This window comes from Canis lupus, chromosome 9, assembly GCF_048164855.1.
Source record: "Canis lupus baileyi chromosome 9, mCanLup2.hap1, whole genome shotgun sequence".
NCBI lineage: Eukaryota > Metazoa > Chordata > Mammalia > Carnivora > Canidae > Canis > Canis lupus.
This window is the reverse complement of record NC_132846.1, coordinates 38,617,128-38,635,941: the sequence shown is the minus strand read 5'-3', so window position 1 is coordinate 38,635,941 and position 18,814 is coordinate 38,617,128. Positions and strand designations below refer to the sequence as shown.

The window sequence follows — 18,814 nt, the reverse complement described above, 5'->3', positions numbered from 1 at the left end:
GATCTACAAAAACACTCACTCAACAACAGTTGACATGGACATCAAAATAAAAACAATATTTTCAAAAAAAAAAAAAAAAAAAAAAAAAAAAAAAAAAAAAAACAATATTTTCTAATTTTAAACTGCTTTAAAAGACATCTAAGGCAACAATATATTGCATTTTTAGAGCATATATAAAAGTAAGATACATAACAATAATGCCGAAAATATGGTATAAATTAAAAGTAAGTTCAGGAAAGGGCATGAATGTTCTCAGCAATCTTCAACACCATAAGGATAGTCCTGGTAGAGCCACAAGACAAGAAAATTAAACAAAAGGCGTATGGATTGAAAACAGAAAAAAGAAGTCTCTTTATTTTTAGATAAATGATTTTCTACTTGGAAAATTCCAAAGAATCTACAATAAACTCCCTAGAATCTATAAGTAAATTTAGTAAGAATACAGGATACAAAGTCATACTCCTATGCAGCTGCAATAGAAAATTGGAATAAATTTTAAATACTACCAAGTGGATAGAAGTTAATATTTGGCAATAAAACACCAAATAAAATTAACTACTTAGGTATAAATCTAATAATATGTGTACACAATTTATATGCTGAATACTATACATTAAAGAAATAGAAGATTTTCCAACGAAATGGAAAAATATATCATATTCATGAATTAGAAGTCTCAATATTAATACATGATTCTCCCCAATTTGAGAATATATCAAATGGAATTCTGATCAAAATCCCCGCAAAGTTTTTATCTTTTGTAGACATCAACAAGCTGACTTAAAATCTGTTCAGAAAAGCAAAGAAACTAGAATAGTTAATACAAATATGAAAACAAGAACATTATGGGATGATTCATTATAATGAATGTCAAGGTTAACAAAGAACTTACAGCAATCAAGTGGGTGTGGTGTTGATGAAAGTTTAGAAATACATGTATCAATGGAGAAGAACACAGTCTAAAAATAGAGACACAAATATTGTCAATTTGTTTTTGACAAAAGTACAAAAGTAATTTAATTGATACTTGTCTTAATGGAAAAGATTAAAAATCATGCTTTCAACAATTTTACCAGACCAATTGGACATAATATACAAAAATCTGGAAAACCTTTAATGTATACTCATACCTTAAACAATTACCTCAAAATGGATTACATGCATAAATATAAAATTTTAAAGTATAAATTCTAGATGAGAACATAGGGAAACACTTGTGACCTTGGGTTTGAGGATAACATTTTAGATACAATAAAATAAAAGCACTTAGTTTGGATCTTACTAGAGTAAAAACAACAACAACAACATTTTGAAAATGAAACAGTTGAAAAACACCATTAAGAAATTGAAAAGACAGTGCCTGGGTGGCTCAGTAGTTGATCATCTGCCTTTGGCTCAGGTCATGATCTGGGGATCCTGAGATGGAGTCCTGTATTGGGTTCCCTGCAGTGAGCCTGCTTCTCCCTCTGCCTGTCTCTTCTCTGTCTCTGTGTCTCTCATGAATAAATGAATAAAATCTTAAAAAGAAAGAAATTGAAAAGAATTAAAAGGTAATTTTTGGAAATCACATATCTGAATAAGAAGCTATATTCAAAAATATATAAAGAACTGTCAAAAATCCAAAAGAAAACAAACAATTCAATCATATTATGGGCAGATATTATGATCAGACTCTTCACCAAAGAAGATTATATGAGACTTCTAGGAAAAATGGCTGAGTAGGAAGATTCTAGGCTCACCTTGTCTCACAGATACACCGAAGTACATCCACATCCATGTAAATGACCCAGAAAATGACACAAAGACTGGCAGAAAAGACTCCAGAGCTAAACATAGAGAAGAGGCCACAACTAAGAGTGTAAGAAAAGCAGAGACATAATAGGGAGCCAAATAGACCCTTAAGGCTGTCTGCAGAAGGGAGGGATATTATAGGCCCAGAGAGGGGAGAGAAGAAGACCCCATACCAGATACCGTAGGCATGAAGGACCGACCCCACATTTGAAGACAAATTGCCAAAACATTTGTCTTTGAAAACCAGAGAAGCCTAACTTCAAACAGTGAGGCTTAACACCTGGAACTTTAAAAATCAGCAATCTTGGCTCTAGGAGAGGTAGAGGCAACAGAAAACTGAGTCCTTACCCTTAAAAAGCACAACAAACAGCCCTACTGAGAAATAGCATAGAAGCAGCAGTTTAAAAAATTTCTGGGATATATGGGAAGAAGATTTATTTATTAATCTCAAGGCATGAGCTGGAGGGGCAAGAATCTTTGGGACACTTCTCCACAATAAAGAGTTGGTGAACATGGCTGCCCTCCCCTACTTGCCAGCCTAGATAAATGGATACCTGCAGAAACCAGCACAGTGCGAACACCTTCCACCTAGCTTCCTCACAATGAACACTGCTCCTACATTCTAGAGAACATACCCTGTCCATCCCAGCCTGGGCAGGAGTTTTCTCAGGTAGCTGCAGGCCCCCTCTTGTAGCAAACCTACACAGACCTAGCTGGTGCCCTGCTCCCTGCCTCTGCAATTTCCTATGGACCTACCCCTCCAATATGGCCTTGGCCAGAGCCCATCCAAAGCAGTGCCACAAGTCTGGCAGTGTGCATGTGGCCCTGAGAGGTATAAGTGCCACTCCAAAGTGACTCCTGCCCCAGAAAGGGGGAGACAATCTACACACCAATCCCACTAAAGCCCCAGCAGGGAGCTGGTGTGTGTGTGTGTGTGTGTGTGTGAGGTGGGGGGCAGTGAAAACCTCTGGTCTTACTGCAGACCCTGCACAGCAATGAAAGCTTCTAAGGGATGGCCCAGGGAGACCACCTTGCTGTTCTGGCAGATGCCTGATCTGACTCAACTCAAACCAAGGTGGGCCCAGACTGCTCACTAACAACACAGGAACTAAACCCTATCCACAAAGGCAAAGGGAGCTACTGCATACAACTGGACTGGAAGCAAATACGACTCAACTACAACAGTAAGTAAGGCACATGCAACATATAGGAGACATCCCTGAAGTGCCAGGTTCTGGTGAAAAAGGGACATTGCACTAAAGGGCACTAGAAAACCTCTTCTTCTTAATGCTACTACTTTAAAGAGTAAGTGATTTGGCTGAGTTTTCTAACACATAGAAACAGACAAAGAGAGTTAGACAAAATGAAGAGGCAAATAACATGTCCCAAATGAAAGAATAAAAGGAAATCACAGCAAGAGCATAAACAAACAAGGATAGGTAACATGTTTGACAATAAATTTAAAGTAATGGCCATAAAGGTACTTAGCAGACTTGAAAAAATAGTGAAGGACCTCAGTGAAACCCTCAATAAGGAGAAAACATAAAAAAAAAAAAAAAAAAAAAACCCAGAGATGAAGAACTCAATAACTAAAATTAAAAAGATACCAGATGGAATAAATAGCAGAATGGAGGAAATGGAAAACTGGATCAGCAACCTAAAAGGTGGAGTAATGAAAAGCAATCAATCTGAACAACAGAGACAAAAATAATAAAAAAAGGAACATAGATTCAGAGACTACAGGAACCCCATCAAGTAATAACATTTGCATTATAGGGATTCAAAAAAGAGAAAAGAGAGAAAAGGGGGAAGAAAATTTATTTGAAGAAATAATACCTGAAAACTTCCCAAGTCTGGGGAAGGAAACACAAATTCAGATCCAAGAAGCACAAAGAATCCCCAACAAAACAACCCAAGGAGATCCATACCAAGACACATAATAATTAAAACAACAAAAAGTAGTGATAAAGAGAATTTTGAAGTCAGCAAAAGAAAAGTTACATACAAAGGAAACACCTAGAAAGTTATCAGCTGATTTTTCAGCAAAAACTGCAGACCAGTTGAGAGTGGCATGATATATTCAAAGTGCTGAAAGAAAAAAAAAATCTGCAACCAAGAGTCTCTATCCAGCAAGGCTATCATTTAAAACAGAAGGAGAGATAAAGAATTTCACAGATAAATAAGTTAAAGGAATTCATGACTGCTGAACCAGCCTTACAAAAAAATGTTAAATGGCATTTTTTGAATGGAAAGAAAAGACCATAAGCAGAAATAAGAAAAAACAGGAAGCACAAAAGCGGTAAAATTAAGTATATCTATGAAAATCAGTCAAGAGATTCACAAAATAAAAGGATGCAAAGTATGACACCACAAAACTTAAAACATGATGGGGGAGTAAAAATTTAGTGCTTCTGAAATAGGTTTAAACTTAATATAGACTGCTATATATACATAACATGTTATATATAAACCAAAAGGTAACCACAAATCAAAAATTGGTAATAGATATGCAAAAAATAAAGAGAAAGGAACCCAAGCATATCGCTAAAGAAAGCCAGCATGCAATAAGTGGAGAACAAGAGAAAAAAGCAATAGAGAACTACAAAAACAACCATGAAACAAGTAGCAATATGACAATAAATACATACTTATCAATAATTACTCTATTACACTGATCAATTATATTGCTGTAATCAAAATATATAGTGACAGAATGGATAAAAAAAAAAGTAAGACTCATCTATATGCTGCCTAAAAGATACTCATTTCAGACCTAAGACACGTGTGGATTGAAAGTGAAAGGATGGAAAAACATTTATTATACGAATGGAAGTGAAAGGAAAGCTGGGGTAGCAATACTTACATCAAACAAAATACACTTTAAAACAAGACTGTAACAAGACACAAAGAAGGACCTGGGGGAGAATTGAAGGAAAATGAGAAGGAGAAGAGAGAAAATAACACCTTGGTGAGAAGAAAATAAATTCTTTGAGTAAAGGATCCACAAATGTCTTTGGCAAACTTTAAATTATAGTACTGCACCTGGCACATATTCAGGCCCTTAATATTTACTGAATTGAATAGTGTAAGTTCAGTGTTTTATTTTCTTGGTTCTTTTCAACTAATCATTCTTCATTCAAGGCCATGAATATGCAACACTTTTTATGGGAGAAACAGGCATATACTAAAAGTGTTATTCTGAAATATACATACAACAGATATTCCAGTGGAATAGCCAACTGTCAGGGGTGTAGATACCTATGAATGGGTCTACACTTGGGAAGGGTGGTACTAGGGCACCAAGAGTGTGCCCATCACATTGCCAGGTAAGTGATCCTGCTGAAATGACAATTTAGTTACCTCAGTTAGTGAGAACCTGTCACAAAGATTAATTTGATCACACAGTTCAGTTAGAAAGTTGATGTCATACCCATGCAGTAACACAGTGGAAACTCTTGCCTACAAAGATCATCACTTACCTTTAGTATTCCTTTCCCTGCTGATTCTGAGTCACTGCTCAGCACTAGTCCTTTCACAAATAGGAAAGGAACCTTAGCCTGCACTAACACTCACACTACACTGTGAGTGTTCAATCATTTTCAATTAGATGTTCTATCTAAACAGTACTGTAAAGGGTTCTGAAGTGAAAGAAGAAAGGTAATGTGACAGTAAAAAGAACATTCTCTTTTGAATCAGACTTGTGCTTGAATCCTGAATCAGCTTAGTAGCTGTGTGACACTGGGTAAAGTATCTAAACTCTCTGAGCCTCGGTTTTCTTATCTGTGCAACTAGAATACCAGTAATAGTTTCATAGTTAAGAAAATTACATTCAGCAATGAATGAATATATCAGTTTTTTAGCAAGATCCTAATGAATGTGGGTGTCAGTATTTTAGTCCATGTGGAGTATATATAAAAGCTATGGAAAGGCCCTCAATAAATTTTCAGTCTATCTGGAGAGACAATTTTAGAGATTATCAGGAACACAAAACTAAGTGGAATATATTAGTTAAGTGGAATTATATCTTATCTACTTTTTATGAATTATCAACATATTTTTAAATGTTTGACTTCTTTGTTTTTTCAACCAGTCCCTTTCCCCCCTATGAATTCTAGGCAGCTTCTTAGTTTACAAAGTATCTAACACATTTATAATCCCAGAGCTAGATTTCAAAATAGATGTATTTAGCTATCATTAAAGACTGCTTTTGGCTAAAGTAGTCAAATCTAACAATTAGCCCTTCAGGAATATTTCTTTTGAATTTCCTATATTTCTTGATTATTCATAGAATTTTCCTTGATGTAAGATGTGTCATAAGACTATAACTTAACCTACCCCATCTTTGAGTCTTTGTAGCTTTACAATGCAAATGAAATTTTAGGTTACCTAGTTCATGATTATATATGACACCAGATGGAAAGCAAAATAATAATCCAAAGAGTCTTTATGGGTCTTTTTTTAAAGTTTTAACTTTGAAATAATTATAGATTCATAGGAAATTTCAAAAAAAAAGTACAAAGACATCCTCGGTATCCTTAATCTAACTTCTCACATTATCAACACCTTGCATGCCTTTTGTGCAATATCAAAACCAGGATACTGACAATAGCACAATCCACCAATTTTATTCACATTTCAACAGTTCTACAGGCACTCATTGTGCCAGTTCTATAGGCACTGTGTATAGATCAGTGCAATTTTATCACATGTATGGTTGTATGCACCCACCAAAATTAAGATACAAAATTGTTCCACCACATAACGCTCTGTCATGCTATTCTTTAGGTCATGCCAACCTCCCATTCCCCCATTCCTATCAACCTGGGAATCACTAACATGTTCTCCACCTCCCATAATTTTATAATTTCTATGGCATATGAATAGAATCACACAATATGTTACCTTTTGAGACTGGCTTTTTCATTCAGCATAATCTCCTGGAGATTGATCCAAGTTGTTGCATATATCAATAATCCATTCCTTGCCATTGGTATTTGGTTATTATGAATAAAGATGCTATGAACATTCAAATACAGGGTTTAGTGTGAACATAAGTTTTCACTTGAGACAAATGCTCAGAAGTACAATTTTTGTGTCATATGGTAAGTGCATATTTAGTTTTATAAGAAACTGCCAAAATATTTTATACAATAACTGTACAATTTTACATTTCCATCGGTAACATATAATTGATCCAGTTTCTACAAATTCTTGTATTTGACATCATTTGGTATCATTATTCATTATTTTAGGCATTCTAAGAGCTGTTTCATTTTAGGCATTTAGTGTGTAGTGACACTTGTGATTTTAATTTACATATCCCTAATGGCTGATAATGTTCAACACCTTTTTATGTACTTACTTGTTTGTATGCCCCCAAATGAAATGTCTGCTTATGCATTCTACCCAACTTAATAGAATTGCTTTCTTACTGTTGACTTTTGAGAATTCTTTTAATAACCTATATAAAGATCTTTGTTGGATATGTGATTTGAAAACATTTCCTTTAGTCTATACCTTATTTCCTCATCCTCTTCACCATTTCTTTCATAGAACAAAAAGTCGTACTTTGATGAGGTCCAATTTGTCAATTTTTCCTTAGTGGATTGTTCTTTGTTGTCATATATAAAATTATTTCACTAGTCCTAGGACCTAAAGATTATTTTTTAAAATAAATTTTTAGTTTTATATTTTAGTCCATGATGCATTTTGAGTTAATTTTTATGTGAAGTATGTCATATAGGAAAAGGTTCTTTTCCCCATCAATGGATATTCAATTGCTCCAGTACCATTTGTTGAAAAAGTCTACTAATACTCTATTGAATTGCTTTTTTGTGTTGGTAAAAAATAAGTAATAAGTTGGGAATATTTGTGTGGGTGTATTTCTGAGTTCTCTATTCTGTTCATTTATCTGTGTGTCTGTCTGCCAATACCACATTTCCTATAATAATGTAACTATATAGTAAGCATTAACATTGCATAGGGTAATTGCTTCTTTATTCTTTTTCAAAATTGTTTTAGCTTATCTAAGTCTCTTGTTAGTCCATACAAATTTTAGAACAAGCTTATCTATGTCTAAAATATCCTTACTGGTATTTTTTAAAGAATTTTATTTAGTTATTTAGTGAAAAGGAAAGGGCAGACAGAGAGGAAGAGAGAGAATCCCAAGCAGACTCCATGCTGAGTGTAGAGATGGATGCAGGGTTTGATCTCACCATCCTGAGGTAATGACTGAGCCAAAACCAAGAGTTGAATGCTTAACTGACTGAGCCACTTGAGCGCCTCCCTTATCAGATGCTAGATAATAGTAACTGCATAATATCTTTTCTGTGTTGAGTCTTCCAAAACATGAATTTGGGCAACCTTTAAGTGCAACTTTCCAACAGACATTGGTGTTTCCAGTTTCAACTCAGAGATATGGACAGCTGGAGAGAGCATTGCTCCTATACTTATAACCATCGAAAGATGAATGGATAAAGAAGATGTGGTTTATGTATACAATGGAATATTACTCAGCTATTAGAAATGACAAATACCCACCATTTGCTTCAACGTGGATGGAACTGGAAGGTATTATGCTGAGTGAAGTAAGTCAGTCGGAGAAGGACAAACATTGTATGTTCTCATTCATTTGGGGAATATAAATAATAGTGAAAGGGAATATAAGGGAAGGAAGAAGAAGTGGGAAATATCAGAAAGGGAGACAGAACATAAAGACTCCGAACTCTGAGAAACGAACTAGGGGTGATGGAAGGAGAAGAGGGCGGGGGGGTGGGGGTGAATGGGTGACGGGCACTGAGTGGGGCACTTGACGGGATGAGCACTGGGTGTTATTCTGTATGTTGGTAAATTGAACACCAATAAAAAATAAATTTATTATTAAAAAAGAAATAAACAGGGTACCAAAAAACTCTCAAAAAAAAAAAACTGGACAAACTGCTAATAAACAACTTGTTGATCACATTAAATAACTAATGTCACAGATAAAACTAAGCAAAAACTGGAGAAAGAAAAACATGTACAGGAGAAACAGGACCTTAGTATTTATTCACTGGGAGGCAGATATGTACAAACACCATATAGTCCAGGAAGAAAAATTCAGGTAAAATTTTAAATGGATCACTAAAGGCTAGTTATAGGTAACAGTAAGTGTATGAAGCAGACATGAGAGGATTAACATTCACTCACTTGTAGGCTTACTTTCCATGAATACCATAAAATATACAAAGAGAAAATGTGAAAGAATTCTGAGACAGTTTCTATCCTGGTGCTAGTTGATTAACCATTGATTAAACATCTCCCAGACCAATTCTCCCATTTCTTCTGTGGTACAAAAGACTTAATCTATAAGGCAAAGGGCAACAAAAACTATAATAGGCAACTGGTAGAAGCCCACTGAAGTTAGCAGAAGAGAAGAAAAAAGGAAAATCTCAACCATTGGAGAAGGGACAGAAATACATGCTAGACCCAGGACTGGAGCTCAAAGGGAGTTAGGAATATTTATGAAGGCAAGGCTCCTGAAATACAAGGACACAAGGATTGCAGGAGACAAGGCTTAATCAGAGCACCAGAGAAGTACCTGCCTATTGTATTCTCTACCAGCAGGCTAGTAAAAATAAAATAAAAGTAAAAATAACAACAGAATACAGATGGAAAGCTATCAAGAGAGCACAGCACAAAGGAAAGACATATAGGGTAAGAAGATACTGAGAAAACAATCTTGTATCAAGCACCCCACACCCTCAACCCAAAGTAGTATCACTAGAAAATGTGAAGTCTGTGATCACCATAATAATTTAAACTTCAAACCCCAAATAACTACTGTCTAGATTAATACAAGCCACAAGGTCTAGCAAAAGGTAAGGTATACTCATCTTCAGGCATAAAATACATTTTTCTCAGGATCTACTTCCTTATTTAAGATGTCCAGCTTTCAAAAAATTATGATACATAATATAAAGGCAAGAGAAACAAAGTAATAATCAAAACATGCTTCAGATAGGACACAAATTTTGAAACTATCAAACAAGGAATGTAAAGTAACTATAATTAATATGTTGAAAGGTCTACCTAAAAAGGAAGATAATATGTAATATCATATTAAGCAGGGTGATGAGATCTAAGATAGAATCAAATGGAATTACTAAAAATGAAAAAGAAATTGACAGAGATAATGCCTTTTGAAGGCTCATGACAAGAATCAGCAAAGAATCTGTGAGACTGAAGTTATTAGAAACTACTCATACTAAAATAAAAAAAGGGAAAGGAAAATAAGAAATTTAAATAAAACTGAACAGAACAGTCAAGAGCTGTGGAACAATATCAAAAGATCTAAACATATATGCACTTGAAATTCCATAAAGAACAGAGAGAGAACAGATCAGGAGAAATATTTGAAGAAATATGTCATAATTTTGGAAGATTTTTGGCCATTACATCAAACTAGGAATCTAAGAAGCTCAGATCGCCTATAAAAACTTGTAAAAACCAAAGACAAAGAGATAACCTTGAAAGCAAACATAAAACAAAAACATATTTCCTACAGGGGAATAAGGATTACAGTGCATTTATTGTCAGCAACCATGTAATCAAAAAGACAATGGAGGCTCTTTCAGGTGCTTTTAAAGAAAAAAAAAATCTGTGAACTCATGATTCTAGACCAGCAAAAATATATATTTCAAAAATGATAAATAAAAGCTTAGTGAAATAAAGACTAAAGGAATTTATTGATAACAGACTTACTCTAAGAAAAATTTTAAAAGAATTTCTTCAAGCAAAAGAACTTGGATCAGTCAGAAGAGTGGATCTTCACAAAGAAATGAAGAACATTATAAGGGGAATGAGATGGCATAAAATAAAAATCTTTTAAAACATATAATTGCTCTAAAAAATAACTGCCTGAGAGAGTAACAATGTATTGTGTGGTTATAAATACGTAAAAGTAATACCTGTACAACAATAGCATAAAGAATGAGAGGGAAGAATTGGGAATATACTGTTATAAATTCCTTATAACTGAAGGGGAATTATATTATTTGAAGGTAGACTCAGGGCAGCCCCAGTGACCCAGTGGTTTGGTGCAGCCTTCAGCCCGGGGTATGATCCTGGAGACCTGGGATCGAGTCCCACATCAAGCTCCCTGCATGGAGCCTGCTTCTCCCTCTACCTGTGTTTCTGCCTCTCTCTCTCTCTCTCTCTCTCTCTGTGTCTGTCATGAATAAATAAATAAAATCTTAAAAAAAAAGAAGGTAGACTCAGATTAATTAAAATGTGTATTATAAAACCTATGGCAACCACTAAAATTAATTTCAAAAAGAGCCAAAATATGAGCTAATAAAGCTGAATTGTAAAAAATGCTCAGTTCCCAAGACAGGACAAAAAAAGAGAGAGAGAAAAAAACAGATGGAATAGAAAATAGCAAAACAGCTGGCAATATAGTATATTTTAATTCAAACATGTCAATAATTACTCCAAATGTGAATGGTCTAAACACACCAATTATAAAAAAAAATCTTGCTATATTGAATTTAAAAAGCAAGACCAAGCCATATGCTCTTTATAAGAAACCCACAAAGGCATAGATAGATTAAAAGGCAAAGGGTGTAGAGATAGGTTATGCAAATACTACCAGGAAAAAAAGAAAAAGCTGAAATATCTGTTAGTAGTTACAGACAAAACAGACTTCAGACAGACATTAGTTGAAGTAGGACCATACAAAACTAGTTATGACAATATAATTATGACAGTTTTCACCATGGTGGTTGCCAAGATTGATTAAGCTGAACTAGTTAGCTATATGGGTGCCCTAACCACTGCTTGGTAAGGAAAAACACCTTTCCAGTTAGAGGCAGACCCGTTTTCTCTTCTTTGATCTAGCTTTCCTGAAAAGCCTGATAAAACAAAATTGTCTAAGTGTCACCCTTTAAGAGACCCTAAATGGCCTGGACAAAGGGCTAACAGAACCTGGATTGTCCCTGATTCCAAACTGAGGGGATCTAGCCACTCAGCTTTCCGCAGGCCTGGGTCTTCTCCTCTCACACAGGTGATTATAATTTCCCATAGGCCTCAAGGTCTCCAGGTGTTGTATAGCTATGGTCGACTGTAAAAGTCTGTACTTCAAAACCCAAACTTCTTACATCAAGCTGTCTATCCACTCTCCAACAAGGTTGCTATTCTGCTTGCACAGGATTGATTGTTGGAGTAAGAAAGCTTCATCTCATGGGACAGACGTACAAATCAACACCCATTGAGTCCTAGACTCAAATGTCTCACTGTGAAATGATGTGGGGATGGGGGTTGTAGAGGGGGACTTCCCTTTTCTTTTTCTCCTACTTATTCTTAATTTATAAGAATTTCCATTCCGCCTCCCCAATAAAATCTATCCTTAACTCATACTCAGTTATGCTGTGCAGTACTTTCCAACTCATGGTGCATAATAGATAGAATAGCATGGCATGGAAACTTCAGGTTAAATTCTACTGAATTTTAGTCATTCCAGGGCCTAGAGTGTAACCATCTAAATGGGACCTTAGGCAATAATATTTTACAGTCTCCAAGCACTTTAAAAGTATCATATAAACATGTCAGAACTGATTAGATACACTAACTAGTCTAATGTGGAACTTCCCTGAGCTTCTGGTGGAACTGGGAACCCCTAGCAATTAAATTATATGGGAAACATGCAAAAAGAAAGGGCCCTCTAGAGAAGTGAAGGGCAAAGAAGTGCGATTTCATTTATACATCACAGAGTTCAGGCTCAAACATGTCCCCGATTAAAAATAACATACTATGACCACATAAGAAACTTTTTATGTTTCCTTTTTACTTAAAGACCAGCAAGGGCAGATAGACCTATTAGGAAGAAGGCTTAGAAATTCCAACTTTGTATTGAGGATTATATAGCCTTTGAACTTCAGACAGAGTTCATATTATCCCTAGAGAATGGTGTGTGAACATTCACTTGAATCTATTACCATAAATCCTAACAGTGCAGTTGCCTTATGAAGGGCATCTGGTCAGGCAGAGAATCACTTACTATAAAGTGTCAAATTTAATGAGCATCACTTCACTATTTCCACTTAAAAAAAAACCCAGATGATTTTAGTTCATGAAAGTCCTAGCTAAAATCAGCCCCCTGTCTCCAACTAAGAGAGCAAAAGTCTGTGGTGAGGCATGGTAAGAAATAACATAACAGTTTTTCTTCCTAAGAATTATATTAAGTACCAAGTCTAGCATATCAACAACTTATACAATTAGATAAATTTGATAAGGCCAGTCTGAAGCTAAGAAAAATTCTGAACCTAAACACATTAAATAATTTTATAATTTCACTGCTTTCATACAAGCAGGCAAACAGGGGCACCTGGGTGGCTCAGATGGTTAAGTGTCTGTGTCCGGCTCAGGTCATGATCTCTGGGTCCTGGGATTGAGTCCCCTATCGGGCTTTCTACTTAGTGGGGAATCTACTTCTCCCTCTCCCTCTGCACCTCTCTCTCATCTCTCTCTCTCAAATGAATAAATAAAATCTGGGGGAAAATGTAGGCAAACAATGAAATTCCAGGTTGAAAGCCATCTTGGTTTGTGTTCCTTCTGAAAGCAGAGCCTGGGACTAAAACTTGGTGCCATAGGTTTTTGGCAAGGGGAGTGGTTATAGAGAGAGTTGATCTCAGAAAAGAAAAGTGAGGATGCAGGGAGAATAAGACAGGGGAGGAGAAGTAGACTTCAAGAAGGCTATGCAGCAGCAAGCATGAAAGTGCACCAAGTGCCCAAGATGGGATGCTGTTAGCATGAAGTTAATATAAACAGATGCTGTGGCTGAAATCACAAGCGATTGAAGGACTATACCTGGGGCACCAGACACATCTGCTCTAGAGTCTTATGGATACACTTTAATGACAGAAAAACCAAGAATTCTAAATATTTATAATACTCCAGTCTTTGGAGGATTTCCATAAGACCTGTTCTGTTTATGGCCCTTTCAGCTGCACACTTAGAGTTGAGTATGCAGGGCGCCTGAGTGGTTCAGTCAGTTAAGTGTCTGCCTTCTGCTCAGGTCATGATCCCAGGGTCCTAGGACTGGCCCCACACTGAGCTCCGCATCAGGCTCTCTGCTCAGTGGGGAGTCTGCTTCTCCTTCTTACTCTCCCTCTATGCTCTCTCTCAAATAAATAAAATCTTTAAAAAAATAAACTAATAAAGTTTGAATTAACAATATTTTGTTACTTGTGAATCTCCAATAAGTTCATTACATTTAATCATCAAAATGTTAGGCCATGTTCTTTATCAGAAACCTTTCTATAATGAGAACACTAAATCTCTGGCCTTTTCTAAGGACTTGGGATGATGAGAAACTGAAGGAGCAATTTTGCAAGTGGCAGGAATGTAACAAAAGGAAAACCCCAAATACATTCTATTTGCCAATGGTATAATTAGAATAGAGTGAAAAGTGAGGGCAGGTCCTGAAGGTTCAGACCCATAGTTACTATGACCTTTTCCAGCTTCTGAGAACAAGGTGAAGGATTGCTCCTTCAATCTTCTAACCATCTCCTGTTAGGTGCTCCTCTTGCATTGTCCCAAAGCACACTGCTTATCTCCCCGACTCCTAACATTATCACACTGATGTGTGAGGAAAACAGTTGGAATCATGCACTCCTCTGTTGTTTACTTCTTGTCCAGGTGGCTCAGTGGTTTAGCGCCACCTTTAGTCCAGGGCGTGATTCTGGAGACCCAGGATCGAGTCCCATGTCAGGTTCCCTGCCTGGAGCCTGCTTCTCCCTCTGCCTGTGTCTCTGCCTCTCTGTCTCTCTCTGAGTCTCTCATGAATAAATAAATAAAATATTTTAAAAAAGAAGAGCAGAGGGCCTGCTACAGAATATTCAGTACATATTTGTTTCTAAGAAACTATAGAGCTTATATAAAGTATGTTTAACAAAAACCATTTTCTCTGGTCCCCATAGATGATATTGGTAGAATGTGCAGGGGTAAGAGGTACTACAGGATACAGCACCAGAATGGGTCTGCCCTCACTCAGGAGAGAGGAACCAGTTAGCAAAACTTGTAGCAAAGAGTATGTTCTCAGACCAAGATTTCATTTCTCCTGAAGCATTTAGAAAATCAGGGGATCCCTGGGTGGCTCAGCAGTTTAGAGCCTACCTTTGGCCCAGGGCATGATCCCGGGGTCCTGGGATCAAGTCTCATGTCAGGCTCCCTGCATGGAGCCTGCTTCTCCCTCTGCCTGTGTCTCTGCCTCTCTTTCTCTCTCTCTCTCTCTCTCTCTCTCTGTGTGTGTCTCTTGTGAATAAATAAATAAAATCTTTTTTAAAAAAAGAATTTAGAAAATCTGCTTCAGAACAACCTCAGGGGTAAAGTAATAATTATAAAAACTAAGGAAAAACAGAATAATTTCTTATAAGAAGTAGGTGCCAAAGAATAACACCAAATTGTACACCACAATGTATTTGTATAAAAAACACTGGACTGGAATATTAAAAATGGATACATTTGATTAAAGAGATATTGGTGTTGTGGACTGTGGGTGTTTTATTTCTGGAGTTGTTGCAAAATTGGAACAACAAATAAAATATCTTAAAATGGAAATAACCTTACCCATTGCACCAAAGATGTAAACACACACTAGCGTTCAACAATCTGTTACAAATATAGACAGCAAATAGGCATTGAATATTTAGCATAAATATTTTCTACTCTTTCAGCAGCTAACAATAAACATGAAGAACACATTCATAGAATGAAAAAGGAAAAAATAGTCTCTAGTATCCTTGATGCGACTCTAAGCCAATTTCACCTTAACAGTCTGAAATTCCAGGAGCAGATGGTCCGGCGATGCCAGCAGTGACCATTTTATCATCAGCATATGGAAAGGGGGCTCTCATACTGTACAGTCACAGTGCTGCCATTTCTGATCCAGGCATGAGATTAAAACAAATTCCAAAGGTTTTAAAATTGACTGTGTCAGACTCTGTTTCTTAAAATGATTCACTTGATGCTGTTCCTCTTCGTCTTGACAAGAGATTTAAGAGAAGGCTCACCCTTCATTCTAATTGCTAGAAATTAATCATGAGTGATTGAAGCCATGTGCTACCATGGTAACCTGGGTCTTACTGAGTAGCTCTTCTCCATTTCAAAGAATTAAATCACTCTGTTAATAAATTAGTGCTAAAGTCATCTCCATCTTCCCACCCCATACCGCCCTGATCCTTCTAGCCCACCCGGCCCAGCCGCCATTCTAAATTGCATGAGATGAGAATAACACACAAACTATCCTCTGGGCATTGAAAAATAGACAGCAAATAGGTATTGAGGGATTTGTTTCCAGAATTCCATCACCTTTTCTATATAAAGAAGGCTTTTTAACCTCGGCACTATCGATGTTTTGGGCTGGAAAATTCATTTGTTGGGAAGAGGGTGTCCTATGCATTACAGAATCCCTGGCCTCTACCTTCCAGGTGTCACTAGCAACCCCTACCCCCACTCACATTCGGCATAACCAAAACTGTTTCCAGAAACTGCCAAATATCCTCTGGGAAGCAAATCACCTCTGGATGTGAACCACTGAAATAAAGGAAGGCCAAGGCATGAGGTACCTTGTTAAAAAAAATAAAGAACACTGATGCATTTGAGCATGCGCACATTATGGTCCCACTAAGGTAGTTTTATATGAATTACATGTTTGTTTATATTAAATGTGTGGTTTGATTTCTGATCACTGGGCCTGCCCACCTTTTAAGCTTACTGGAATGGCTTAAAATCCAGCAAGGTTCAAATCTATCTACTCTGTATTTCCTTGAATTTATAAAAGCTCAATAAAGAAATTTGAACCCAAATTAAGCTTTAGAATGCATCTATTTAGATATTAAAGTCCTACAAAACAGAGATGATGTATTGTTCATTTTATATTTGCTTATTTATATTATGGTCAGCATGGTGCTTTACATACAACACCTGGGAGAACCTTTTGAAAGGGCTTTAGAATAAAAATAAGACAGCACCCAAAATAACCTTTTGGTCCTGCAGATCTAACACATGGCTCAATTTCCAACCAACCATCTATTGACAAGAACACTTGTAGATACTATAAACAAAAGGGACACTAAAAAAGATATTGTTCTCTCTGACAAAAGAAAAAAACAAAATGAAACAAAACCCCTCCATTTAGATCAATGAGGGTGTTCTGAGGAAGAAAAAAAAAATTTCCTAATACACTCAAAGTGAATTAACTGTGATTATAGTCAACCTTATTAATTCCCAGTAGAGACAAGTGCTCCTCTTTCTGTATTAAACCCTAACACCTTTATTCAGTCTCTTCCTAGGAGTAAAGATACTAAATAGTTAGCAACTATTCTCTGTTGCCCGGCTCTTAACTCTAACACCGCAGACCTTGATTGAAAAACACTTCTCAGAAAAAAAGAAAAAGAAAAAGAAAAACACTTCTCCCTGCTTAGTGATACCACATCTACCAAATTTAGTAGTGTGAGACCTGTTTGGCAAATGGAATTGTATTATTAAATGCATACCAAAGGGCCAACTTCTAGAGTTCGAGAGAACTCTCCCACTTATAAATCAAGTTGTGTCTGTTCTGGATATATTTTTGCCTGTTCTGTTACATTTGATGCATATCCAAAATAAAAGTTTCACTTTATCAGCTAAAAATTACATTGACATAGAATAACTAATTACAGAAGAAACCATTGAAGTTCATATAGATCCCACCGAGTTGTCACCTAAAATTTTCAATATTCCTTAAAGCCAGAAGAAAAGAAGGATCACACATTCAGTTGAAGGCCTTATACCTGAGTATTTACCCAAAGAAAATGAAAACACTAATTCGGAAAGATATAGGCACCCCTTTGTTTATTGCAGCATTGTTTATAATAGCCAAGTTATGGAAGCAAACTAAATCCATCCATTTTAAGATGAATGGATAAGGAAGACACAGTATACATATAAAATGGATATTATATCGCTTTAACTATGAATTTTTGCCATTTTCAACAACATGTGTGTACCTAGAGGGTATTATGTGGAATGAAATAAGACCGAGAAAGAAATACCATAGGATTTCACTCACGTGGAGTCTAAAAAAATGAATAAACAAACAAAAAAAAGCAGATTCAGACTTATAAACAAATCAATGGCTGCCAGAGGGGAGGAGGTGGGGGGATGGGCAAAATGGGTGAAGGATAGTGGAAGATATAGATCTCCAGTTATGAGATGAACAGGTCACAGGAATAAAAGGCACAGGTTAAGGATAAAGTCAGTGGTACTGTAATAATGTTGTGTGGTGACAGATGGGAGCTACACTTGTGAACAAAAAGTATAGAGAAGCTGATTCACTGTGTTGTACACCTGCAACACTGTGTGTCAGCTATACTCAAAACATTTTTAAGGTATTCTCAGACTTCCCACTAGCTCATATAACATTCCCATTCTGTCACAAACCAAAGGGATGAGGAAACTGATTTTTTTTTTTGAGATCTCAGGGCCATCAACCAAATTATTATCCCTCAATTTCTAATACCTAACCCAAATAAACATCGATCATCAATTCCACTTACATCACTGCAGTTAACTGAAGCTACTTACATCACTGCAGTTAACTGATCTTCACTTTGTGTGCTCCTAGAACAGAAGAATCAACATCTTTTGTCTCCTCACCTAGAAAGGACAAACATATACTTAGTCATGGGATTCACTGAAGCCCCTCCTATTTTCCCCCAGTTCCTCAATTGAGACTTAGAAGCTATCTAAATTTCCCTTGTAACTCAATGCTGATATGTAAATGGATCTCCTGCTTTGTATTAAAAAAAAATCTAGAAAGGATTTCATTTGCTTGTTCTTCGCTGTAGTAGAAAAAAGACAAAGTTTCAAAAGATAAATTATATCAAAATTCCATCTGTTATTTCAGGTATGACCCATCTCAGGTGGAAAATCACCCTCTCCTAATAAGATCAGAGAATATCCAAATTTTGCAAAACAACAATTGAGAGGATTTCTAGGTTTAACT

The 18,814-nt window shown here is 36.2% G+C and overlaps 1 long non-coding RNA gene across 1 annotated transcript; it reads right to left on the bottom strand.

Moving 5' to 3' along the window:
- Positions 1–622: 622 nt before the first annotated feature.
- On the bottom strand, positions 623–18,465 carry LOC140639419 (uncharacterized). Its single transcript, XR_012036147.1, has 3 exons — positions 18,394–18,465; positions 6,694–6,807; positions 623–1,517 (listed from the first exon to the last, which is right to left on the bottom strand). It is a non-coding gene; the product is annotated as an uncharacterized lncRNA (long non-coding RNA).
- Positions 18,466–18,814: the final 349 nt, after the last annotated feature.